The sequence below is a fragment of the Vidua macroura genome, chromosome 11 (genome assembly GCF_024509145.1).
Source record: "Vidua macroura isolate BioBank_ID:100142 chromosome 11, ASM2450914v1, whole genome shotgun sequence".
Lineage (NCBI taxonomy): Eukaryota > Metazoa > Chordata > Aves > Passeriformes > Viduidae > Vidua > Vidua macroura.
In genome coordinates this window covers 11,618,394-11,631,061 of record NC_071581.1, presented here as the reverse complement: position 1 = coordinate 11,631,061, position 12,668 = coordinate 11,618,394, and positions in this window count along the sequence as shown.

Genomic DNA, 12,668 nt, shown 5'->3' with positions numbered 1-12,668 from the left:
GGCGTTGCAAGAGATGCATCCGTGACAGGTGGCATTGTCAGGGTCTCCAAACTACATTTTCCTTAAATTTGTGTGGGTATTTGGTATTTGTTGGTTTATTTATATTTCATTTTTATGCTGTTTTTATTTTGTTTCCTGGATTTTTGAAACACAAGAACAGAAGAATGTACTCCAAGACCTGGACAAAATGTAATGTTCCTGTGGAGAGATGGCAGGATCCCAAAGAAATCTGGGGAACACCAGTGGAAATATGGCATTCATGTAAATAGATGCAAGGCAAAAGGAGAGAGGATCCTCACACAAAATCCCCCAAATGCATCAGTTAGTGAGGCCAATTTCAATCCCCTTTTTCCTCATTTTGTGTTCATTCCCCAAATGCAGAACATAACACTGCTGAAGTCCTCTGGCCTGTCATTTTCGCAGTGAGATTGGAATTTGGCAGATAAAACATAACAAGCAAGCTTCATCCTACTATGTGCGTTTTCTCCAAAAGCTGGGCTGGGCACATAGCAAACCCTTTCTGTATAGAGGGTTTCTTCTTTAATCCTCTATAGCCACATCTCTCTCCAGACCTCTGAGAGCCTGAAGGCTGCTGTTTGGGCCTATCCTCTTTGGTAATGCAGCAATATAAATGCTTCTAATACCTGAGATAAATTCATCACTCCGAATTTCAATATCTCAAAAAGAGCCTGGTATTCTGTATGTGGACACTCGCTGCTGAACTCTGACATCTGGTGTTGAGCTCTGCACTGTAGATAATGCAGACAAAATAGTCTCCAGGTGCTTTGCTGGCTTTGCTGAGATTCAGCCTATGGAGCTGTGTTTCAGTCTTGATGCAAACTGCATTATAAACACTCTTTGCTTCTGCTGACAGCAGAGAAACCACTCTGGGATAAACGCCGGCATTAGCACAGAATGTCTCTAAAGAATTCAAGTATTTCATCAAAAGATTTATCTTTTGGTTTCTGTGGTTGTTTAAGGCTGTGCAATGACCCATAGGCAGAAGCTATGTGATGGATAGTCCATCAGTATTTCATATCACCCCAGCAGCCGCCCTCTAGAAAGAGAGACTGGAATTAAAAGTTTAATATTTGTTAAAAGCTGACACTTTTGTAGGCTCAAAGTTCCAGTTCCTGAGGGAGAAGAAAAAAATTGATTTACAGGATATATTTTAGAGTTGTGACTTGAAAAGCATATTTTATTTGCTTTGTTTACTTTTTGAAAAATCTCAGTCCAGGAGAGAGTTGGTGCTACTCTAAGCCAGGCAAGTTCCACTGAAGTCAAGGCAATATTTTAACTCTTCAGCTGCAAGCCTGTCCCTTAGTCCTTAATTAGTTAATGACTGAGATTAGAGAGGCTGGTCAATGATTGCAAGGGAGGTGGAAGCAAAGTTTATATTTGTATTTCAGTCAATGTCTGCATTAATGTGTTAATTTATTGCTGCTGGCGCTACAGATAAACCTGTGTATGATCTTATATAAGTGCTGAAATTGCCTGAGAGAAACTGAGACCAGAAAGTGGCTCCTAACCAGGTGATAACTCCCACTCTTCAAGTTCACATAAAGGACTGAATCCTCACACTTCCCAAACAGTTAAACAGAGTCTTTCTGCAACACAGAGAAAACAAATTCCCAGCCATTTCTATTGAAATCAATGAAATACTAGCAGCAGAATAATATGCTCTATTTTAAAATTATGCTTTGTATTCCAGACCCCTTTTTCATTTGATATAGTGAAAAGGGCAAGATAATTCCTTCAGCTGACTAAAGCATGAGTCTACTATTGCTTCTTGTTCTTAAATCCTTGGTAACTTTTGTTCAGCCTAATATAATTATTCTGTACACTCTATTTATACTTAATATTTATTAGCAACTGCATTTTATAATATGAACATCCATCTTGATCTTGTTTATAAATCAAAGCCTATAAAAGAAAATATCATTATAGCAAGATCAAGATTAGAATCACACCCTGTATGTGTCAGTAATGTTTCATTAAAGACCAGAGGTTGTAAGTTGTATTTTTCAGTGGCAACTGGTGTGACACAGTGGGATTATATTTTCAAGAATTCTTATCACAGATTTTGGATAGAATGATATGAAAATGCTTCATTACTATGTTACTGCTTAAGACTGCTGCATAATATTTAGAATTCTCAAATAAATTTATGTAATATTTTAGTATTGTCATATTTATTACAGTATCGCACTGACTTTTCTGTTATATATAAAGCATAAAAATTTAATCATACTTGCTTAATTAAATATGTGTTAAAATAGAGAATTATGGGATTATGTTATTTAAAAATACAAATAATTATACAGTACACTTATTTATATTAAAATATACCTAATGGAAAAATAAAAGAATGAGAAAAATGCTTGTTATATGTGTTGTTAAATCAAACAATTTAGCAGAGATGCACTGGGTTCTGCAACCTTTTTTCCAAATCCCTTTTTTATTACTCCTTGACTAACCCCACTGATTTCAATAAAGATCACTTGGAAGTTAAGTTTGATAGTGTAAAAATGGGTACCAGAACCTTTCTCAGGGGGAAGTGGTAACTACTCTTACAAGAAAAAATTCTTCGTTTCATGAGATTTACTATATATTATTCTTTATTTCTTCCTATTTGTACTCTCCTTCTCTCCAATAGAAAGGTCACTGTCTCTCATTTTGATTTGATTCCAGGAAAGTTGAGAGAATTGTCAGTCATGTTATGTGGCCAGGAAAAACACAACATTTCTAGGGTGTCTCCAAAGAAAACACACAATCGTGTCTCTCACGCAAGCTGCAGGTGTATCATGAACACCAACATTATCATCACAGTAGAACTGATAGCAGCCAAAGCTCACCCTAGAATCATAACTGCTTTTTTTTTCCTCACCTGGGCTGGTACTCTCTTAAAATGTAAGTTTTATCTTAAATTACTTCTTTGTCAGAGGGGAGATAAATGGAGAAAGAAAATGGAAAGAATTTGGCAAAAAATATTGGAGCTGAAAAGTTACTGGAGCTTGACTGTGAGGTCTCTCAGTTGTTCAGCATGAGGCTTTCTGTGGGCACAGGGGGAGCAGAGACCACTGCTGGTCTCTCCAGAGGAGCCAGGTCCCCATGAATCACCACATCACCTCTCTGTAGAGGCTGTGTCCTAGCTGGTGACACGGCAGAGTCACAGTGCACTGATCCAAGCTGTGTCATTCTGGATTTGATTTGGAGGAGCATTTCATTGCTCTTTGATACTCAGTAGTGGGAGAGGAGTGGAGCAAAACCAAACAAAACAACAACATAAACAACCACCCCAAAATATTTTAAGGTTCAGCCATAACCCTTCTTTCCTACAAAAAAAAAAATTCAAAACCAAAAAGTGGCTCTGAGGATGCTTACAGGCATTTTCTTTTCCCATTACTCCAGGCTCAAAGTTATGTCTCCTCACAATAATGTTGCAGATAGACTAAGATTTTCACAAATGGCTTCTACTTTTTTGGCATTTCAATTTTATGGCCACAATGAAATTCAGGTTTTCACTTCTCTAGTGCCATTTCCATATTATTATATATTCTGTAATATTAGATTGTCATCTGTCAGCTGAATTGCAGTAAACTGAGTGAAATAAGATCCATAGTCTATAGTAATTTAACTGTAACCCATGGATCTTAGAGTAAAATTCCTGGAAAGGGTTAAGGGTTGTCAGCTGTCTCCTGACAAAGATTTCAAATTAATGACACATCCTCTTATTATTTTCTTTGGCTAAAAAAAAAAAACAAGGGAAAAGATAGTGGAATGGGAAAAGATGGGATTACTTGCTGCCCTTTTTGGAGGGGACGGGTTGCATCCAGTGTTTTCTGTTACACTAATGATTTGTTTGCCAAGGAAAAGGCACAAAGTGGGTTTGGGACAGGAGCAGCTTTCTGGGTAGGTGGGACAGCCCCTGCAGGCACCTGCTCCACCCAGACCTTGCTGGCCTGGCTGAAATCCTAGTAGATAAAATAGGATCATCCCAGAGAGTGAACCTCATTGGAGGTGATGCTTCAGCAATAATGATGAGACAGTCTGCAGAAATTATAATTAAAAATAGGATGTATTTTGAATTGTAAAAGATTTAAGAGTAAAGAGGTTACAGAGAGTGGAAGATTGTCCCTGAGAGACAAGAGAAAAATGCAGATTTTACTTCATAAAATTCTCTGAACTTAAACTCAGGCATAGAGTCCTGTAAAGTCCAGTGGGAATAATTTGCTTCTTTGCACTTGTCTGATATTTTTCTTTCAAAGTTTGTGGTTTTTTTTTTTTTTTTTTCCTTTTAATTTCTTTCAGAGACATTGCAGAACCAACTCATGTCTCTGTACATCTGTGTGACATTGATTTTCTTCCTTAATGAATTACATGGGATTTCTGGCTGATTCATTCCTGTACTACCATTGTCCCTAGGTTTGTTCTTGAAATTTTTCAAGGGAAAGGCACAATCCACAGCTTGATTACAACTGGGGTTAATGCCAGAGACCTGTCACACGTATTTTAATTAGGAGCAAACACAAATTAATTTCCCAGATAAAATAGTGATATATCTTACCATAGGTCTTTAGGGGGTCAATAGTTTCATGCTTTCCCAGAAATGAGTGCTGCTAATGTTAACATTGATTAAAACACTGAAGATAATACTTTTCAGATTATGGTATATGTCATAGTCTTTCTTCTGGCAAGATGATGCATTTAGTTGCTGGCTGCAGAGATAATTACCTTATGGATATTACCTTATGGGTATTATGGAGAATAACTGATTTCCACCATGGGGATGTGTATATGTGCACATGGAGCACTGTATGTCTTGTTGGTACGGAGAAAGAAATGGGAATTTTTGTGTGTGCCCATAGACATATATGTGAAAAGAGAGAGGCAGATTCATTCTTGCATCAGAAAACATTTAGCTATTGACAGAAGAGTGTTGCTTTTACACCAACTGACCTACATGAATGAAACCAGTGCCTAAGGGTCCAAACCAACAGGCATGAAGGTGAAAATGAAGATGTCTAATTTGGGCATGTATAACAGAGGATATGTTATCTAGTAAAAGCTGAGAGTAATATTAAATCAATTGTCCTTGAGACATGCTCTGAGAGCTTACAAAATACAGTAGGATAATTTTGTTGCAACATGTGAATATTTAGCACCTAGCAAGACTAGATATTTTTATCATCTTGGATCTATGCTTTTATTTTGTTAATCTGTGTTTGATTCTAGGTTAACTGTGAGCTATTATTGATTGTAATACTAGTTTCAGCTTGAAATTTATACTTTTTGGAGGGTTTACTCTGGTTAAAGGACTGTGCACACAAATGTTTCTTCACTTTTATCATTTATATCAAATAAAAGATATTGTCTCTCCTTGTATCTTTTATTTGGTTGTCTTATTCTCAAAGCAGCCTGTCTATCAGAGAAAAAGAAAGTACAACAAAACATAGGTGGCAATAGATTCCAGGCAAGACAAAGTCTCTGGTGGTTCCCCTTACCACATACTCTCTTTTTCTCTTCTTGGCCAGGTCAGTTCCCACCAAGGAGAGGAGCTGTTCTGTGTGTGCTCCAGTGATCTCTCATCAGTGCAGCACCAGGGCTCCAGCAGGATCCCTGAGACGTGGCCAGCTGCAAAAGAGAGGGAGAGGGGATGTGACCTCCCCCCTCAAAGCCAAACCAGAGCCTTGCTTGGGTATTAGAACAAATGGGAGTGCAGTCTGAAGGGCAGTGACCTCTAGAACACCCCATAGTTGTGAAGATAGATAGGGGATTGAGTGATAATTCTTCCTGGTAATTCCATGCTGGGTTTTGATAGAGAAAAGTTCATTTGTTGAGCACTTATTTAGGGGGTTTGGAGAATTGGCAGAAACTACAGACCTTCAGTGTCAGAGAACCTCCAAAGCAATTAGTGTAAAGCACATCTGTCTCAATTACCTCCTGAGATCATGTGGTATCACATGGGCATATGGGCAAGAAATAATTCTTTCAGGGTTCCTATAAAACATGAATAGTATTAAGAAAGGACATTCATTTGACCTAAGGAAATTCTTCTGTAGGTGATGTGAGAGGTTATGCTCATAGGTAATGCTTGCAGCATGGCAATTACAGATGCTTAGGAGCTAATTTATTGAAACTAGGGGGAAAGGGGTCACTTCATTAATCTTACAATGAAAAAATAATTTAGGGGAAGAGGTGATGAAATTTTCAAATTACGATTTTTTATATTTTACTTAATAAAAAAAATTGTTGCACTTTTGAGAGCATGGGGGTGCAGTGGGAGCCAGCTCCTCCCTGGGGACCCGGAGCTGTGGGGACCCTTGGGGTGGCATGAGCTGTCCTGCTGCCCCAGCAATGGAGCAGCACAGGCTGGGGCTGGGGGGCAGCCCCCACCCAGGCACCCCATGGGAAGGGCACAAGGCCAGGTCAGGATCAGGCCAGGTGAGGGTAAGTAGGGTCACACAGAGCCCCAGGTGAGGCAGCTCATGGCTAGGTAATACAGCAAATAATATCATGATGTTGTGCTTGCAATGATTTATCAATATTTTTAGCCATTCTAAAAGCTACTCAAGTAGCTTAATAATATCCCATCAGATCTATTATGAAATGTATCTTTTCTTTATTACAACTTCTTCCTGCTGTTACACTGTGTATTTGATAACACCTTATGTCACATACATATATATATATATATATATATATATATATATATGTATTTGATCTACTGTTCTTCTGATTTCTTTTTACTACTCAGATTTGCTGGTGGTAACATCAAGTGAAGAAAAACTGTCTCATTGCTTACTCGCCCTCTTCAGCTCACACACAAGGGGAGTAAAGAAAGGTTCATTACAATTCTGCAAGTTTATGAAGCTGAAAGGCAGCACAGTTTATAGATTGATGACAGTTGCAGGTGTAGTGTCTCAGTGATCAATACTGAAACATGTTTCTGGAGGCAGAAATTTGCTGTGCATTTAAACCTAACATACTTCACTGTATCTTCTGATCTCCAGTAAGAGTTTAGAAAGACGTGAACCTTAGAATTATTGCTGAAATGGTCATAGCAGTGCAGAGAGAAAAAAACAATTGTATCAGGGTGTGCATCTTTTGTCAGATACATTTTTCATAAGGGGATTAAAGGATCAGAAGTTCAAATTTCAGGAATCTCCCTAGTTAAATATCATCATATTTTTGAAGCACGTTTTTGTTTATAGTTCTATGGGGGAGAGGGTTTGGAGGTAACTTTCTCTTTCTGTAGGCACAATTTTTTGTTAACTGCTCACATGAATTATTTTGATCCATTAAAAATGACACTGTTCATCTCACATAAACGTGCAGAACACTGAAAAAAAATTGTACAGTGGTTGTGAAACTTACTTCCTGTGAAGAAAGGAGAGAAAATTCCCATTTCCATGTCTGTGGGCTACCCTGAGTGTACAGTGATTCATCTGGTTATTATCAGACCACCAGAGACAGTGCTCTATTAGAACCAGTGCCTTATCATAGCATTTACAGTTGCCCTTTGCTCAGAAATTCTTTTATGGTAGATCACAGTATCCTTCTCAAGCAGATATAATGGTGAGGGAAGAGATCTCTTTTGTTTAGCAGTTACATTCAATAGCTCTGGGGCTGAATGATGGTGTTTAGTAATCAAAGGAAATGCAGCAGAATGTCTTTACTCTGCTCCCAGGGAACTTCAAACAACTTCCTGCAAAAGGCTGACTGAGGATAGGAGTAGAAACTAATTTACTGTTGTAGTTTGAAGAGTTGAACTATCAGATATAACACAATTAATTGTTTTTTTTTACAAGGAATTATTAATATTTTTTTGCCTTGGCCACTCACTATCTGAATCAAATCCATTCTGTTTCTATTTTTCATTCCACAGCATGATTTACATGCCTCAAACATCTCTTGATGTGCCATCCTGAGTCTTTGCCTTCCTTAAAAACACAGCAATTTATAATTAGGCTTGATTTATGTATGCCAATGAGTCACATGGGTCTGAGAACTAAGGGAGAGCCAGGAAAGATACAAGATAGGTAAGATCTAAAAGTTACCTCTTGGCATTTGTTTTGTGTTTGTTTGTTTTCCTCACTTAATGTGATGTTCTTTTGTGCTAATATGTAGAACAATATTAGACTTTTAGTCATTTCTTGCCTAAGTCAAGATTCTTGGCTTATATGTAGATTCCTTCAGGCTATAATAGTAGGAAATTTCATGCAAGTATGTGATTATTCAGCTCATCTGAAGTGCTCTATAAAAACCAGTGTCTCTGGCAAATTAAAGGGAGGGGGGAATTTAGATTTTTTCCTAAGTACTAGAATGAGAAGATGCTTCTTGTTATGAATTCACAGATAGAAGAATTTATTGGAAGTAGCTATTTTTGAGTCTAGAAGAAAGTAGAGAAGTTTTGGAAGTGAACGGAAAATCTATACTCTGCAGACATTAAAGTTACTCACTGAGAATAACTCTTTTGAGAGGATGAAAATATTTCTGTGTCTTAAGCCATTTATTTCCTTTTCTTTCTAACGTGAAATATGCTTGAATTTGTTTCATGTAAGTGTAGCACTTACTTACAGAGCAGTTGATAAAATTTGTTGATGGAAAATAGTATCAGGAAAATGTTTCACTTCCAAAGGATATATAGGACAGTTTGGAAATCAGGGAAATACACATGTTGCAGTGAAAAAGAGTGAAAATTCCAGCAGTCTAGGTATTCAGTTAGGGTCACTGGCTCATTCAAGGGAAATGTGTCCTGGACAGAGAATTTTTGTTTGTTTGTTTGTTTTTAGTGAAAGAGTGAGCCTCAGAAGTGGAGCTGTTGGAAGTGGCATTGGTTAAAGCTCCTGTTAGAGGTGAGGTCAGGATATTGGGCTACCTGAACAGAATCCAGTACAGTTAATGAAGCTACTGCATAGTGCCTGAGATCTACAAAATCCATTATTAAAGCAAGTAAAATCTCTAGCAAAAAGGGGAGAATTTAGAGAAGGATTTATGCTGGTGCTACACTTGACCAAGAAAAAATAAATTATTTCCTACCTATCAATACACTGACAATGAGAGCTATTCCCTACATTTTCAACATAATTTTCTAGTTCTTTTGATTTGTGCTGGCTTATGCTTCATGTTTACCCTGGATTTCATATATCATGTTTCTAACGTATCTTGAAAAATAGTTAAATGGTTTAAAATCAGCAGGTTTGGGGAGTCTGGTGAAAAGCAAATTTTCAAGTTTTATTTATTCTAAAATGACTGGTCTAGGCATAGAAGTGATGAGCACAAATTTTCACAAATGAGCTGTGTAATGTATTGGTGGTTTTGAACCATTCATTGAATGACTGCATTGAACAGTTTGCCTTAAAAATTATTGGATAACAGCAGTGATTTTAATTCTATGTATTCTATGCTCAATTGACAATTATGAAGCTGCAGAATTTATTTTCACTTATCACTGAGACACTATTTGAATTTTGAAATGAAATTATTCTTTAGGTAACTTGGTTCATATTGTAATTTATTCATAACCACTAGAAATCAACATATCTAAATGATGCTGAATCCATAATCCAAAATATGCTACAGCAGGAGATTGTCAGTCTTTAGTTGCTGACTTGATTGCATAGGACTTTGACAAGCAGATGTTACTAGGGAGACATTAGCATCTTAGGTGTTGTTTTTTTTTTTTTATAAAACTTATTTATGGGTAAACATTCTTCTCGTCATTTCTGAAATATAATCTTATTAAAGAAAATTCAATTTTTTCCCTTATGTTCCCATTATCTGTTTCTGTACAAAAGTGGGTTGTATTTATTTTTGCTGTTCTGCGAGATTTGAAGGAAATATCTGTGTGGTGGTAATACATTCTTCTTTGATCAGATAAATTCTTTTTAGGCTTTATCATAACATATCCACAGTGAAGTCAGGTTCTTTTTCAAATTAAAATACTATGAAAGGATTTTGACAGTTACAGAAATGAATGCTATCTACACTTAGTAACTAGGACACACAAACCTTTTGCTGTACAGATAATCTTACAGAATCATTTCATTACAAAATGTCACATCAGAAATAGCATTTATTTTTTTGCATGCTGCTTGTTAACTTTATAGAGCAAATACATTTGGATTTTTCCAGCTTTCTTCATAATGAGAGATTTTTCATAGAGAAGATTGTATTTGTGCTGTGGTCTGATTTACTTATCAAGCACTTGCTGTGTTCCAGATAATTTTAACAAGTGTGATAGTGTGTAACAGTGAAAGAGGAGTATGGCTGCACAATTCCTTCAGTCCATTGGCTGAGTCCCCAGTGATAGCATACACTCCAAGTGTGGAATGGAAACCATATTGCAATTTGCACCTGCTATTAGGGTTTCTGTTAATACAGTTTCCTCAGATGAATGACAAATCAAAGTGATTTTTTTAGCTTTACCCTCCTTGCTTTGCTGCAGAGATGATGTTGGGGCAGGTTTAATATCCATTTTTAGAATCTTAGTACTCTACATCTTAATTTTATTTTTCTGCTTGTACTGCAGTCTTATGGAAATTTTTACTTCTGTCTAAACTCTCTCAAAATGCATTTAATATTATGTAGGCTAAATAAATACTTAGGACTTTATTTCAAAACTGTAATGCCCATTTTTCCTTAGTAGTTTATATGGTCTGCTCAGATACCTACATTCTATACTGATACTGAAAACAGGCTCCTGAAATCCATCCTACCCATGTTCTGTCAAATATCTCCATGTCTGGAGGTCTGTAAAACTCAGAGCAGTTGAATGCAGGATTTAACAGAGAAGTGAAATTTGAAATAAATTGTATGGGTAATAGGGGAAAAGAAAATGCTCCTATAGTGGGAAAGGAAGGGGTAGAGGTATCTTTTTATCTGCTTGCAGGGATGGGATTGCACGTGCATATGTGTCCCTAAATGCTGTTTAACCCCCATTGCTGTACTGCAGAGGCAGCAGAGGATCCTTCCCAGGACACTGCAGAGCTGTGCTCTGCCCTGGGAGGCACAAAGCTGGCACTGACCATAGTAAGGAGAATGAAATAGGTCCCTTTTTGTGCTGGTAACTGTTGAACTTGTCCCTTCTTTAAAGTTTCAGAACCTGATATTTGGACCTGTTGTGGTTGGATGAGTTGTTCCTGTTAGACAGCTATGTCCACTCCACAGTTGCTGCTGTGGTGTAGAAATAGCTTTCTTCTTTTATTACTCTTGCTTTTAAATAGCATATCTATGCTTTCTGGTGTGTTTGGAGTCCAGCTTTGAAACACCCCATGCATGATCCCCATTGCATTGTAATTCAGGGCAGTGACACCACACTATGGGGCCTGGGATTTGACACCAAGATCGGTTCCCACTGACACATCTGTGTCTATCTGCCAGTAGTTCAGTGATGTGTACACAAGTCTTGTTTGGCTCGCAGTGAAGGGAGTGGTTGGTTTTCTATTTTTTTGTGTCTTTGGTGGTGTTTTTTTCTTTTGAGACTACCTAATCTCATATACAGTGATAGCAGTGCTTCCTAAATTGTAGGTATACCCATGAGGGCACTGCATGACTCTGCTTCCATTCAGGGACCACGACATGTCTGTACTTCTTTCAATCTCTTTTTTTTCTGTGGAAGCCATATGATGGTTTTTAGTAAGTTGTTTGTGGGTTTTGTTGTTTTGTTGTCTTTTTTTTTTACTCTAGAAATTCCTGTACACAGTAACCATCTTTCCTATGGAGTTAGCAGTACCAATGCTAGACCCAAATTTGAATTCAGGGCTCCCAGTGCTTCTGTAGAAGTGTACTGTGCCTGACCCTAACATCTTCCCAAATCCAAGAGTAGATGAAATGACAGATCTGCCTTGAACATTATCAAACCTGGAATCCAGTGGTTTGTTGTGGTTTTTTTATTGAGCCTTTTCACTTAGGGTCAGAGTCCTGTAACAACAGCTATGCTCTCAAAGCTGCTGTAAGGCATAATGGCAAACCAAAGTAATTATAGTTCAAACATTTTCCATATTCCATACTGTATGATCTTTTTCTCATCTTAATATGATGTTTCTGTTTTCATTGGACAGGGTACAATGAGTTTAATACTTTTTTTATTAAATTCCATTTCTAATAATTAGAAAGAATTCCATTCTTTTCTCTGTAGTACATGCTTTAGTATACTGCTCATCTTTAGTTTGCAGAGGAAATGCTGGGTGAATATTTACTGCTCAAATGAACAGGAAATAAAAGGTCCTTTTTTAAATTTGATGCATGACATGATGTCCTGAATGGGAATAGTCTGAGTATTATGAAAGGAGTGGCATCCTCGGTCACCTTACAGCTGCAGAGCTAATCAGTAAGTTGTCTGTGAGCCTTTATCACAATGCCATGCACAGGAGCAAAACTCAGATGTAATTGGAAAGGATCTATGGTAAATACAAACTTCTGGAGGATAGTTACTGCATTTTGGATTCTAAAATATGATGGTAGATGAGTTCCAGTCTTGTGTTGGAGTCATTCTTAAACTTGCTTTTGGGACTCTTGAGCAATTGCATAATTCCTGCACACTGATCATGGTGCTCAGTATAGGGAATGCAAATGCTGCTTCGAAGGGTAATGGCCTTACAAATATCTCACATAGTGAAACTCACAAAGCAGTGCAAAATAGATATCTTTCTGTGACTGAACAT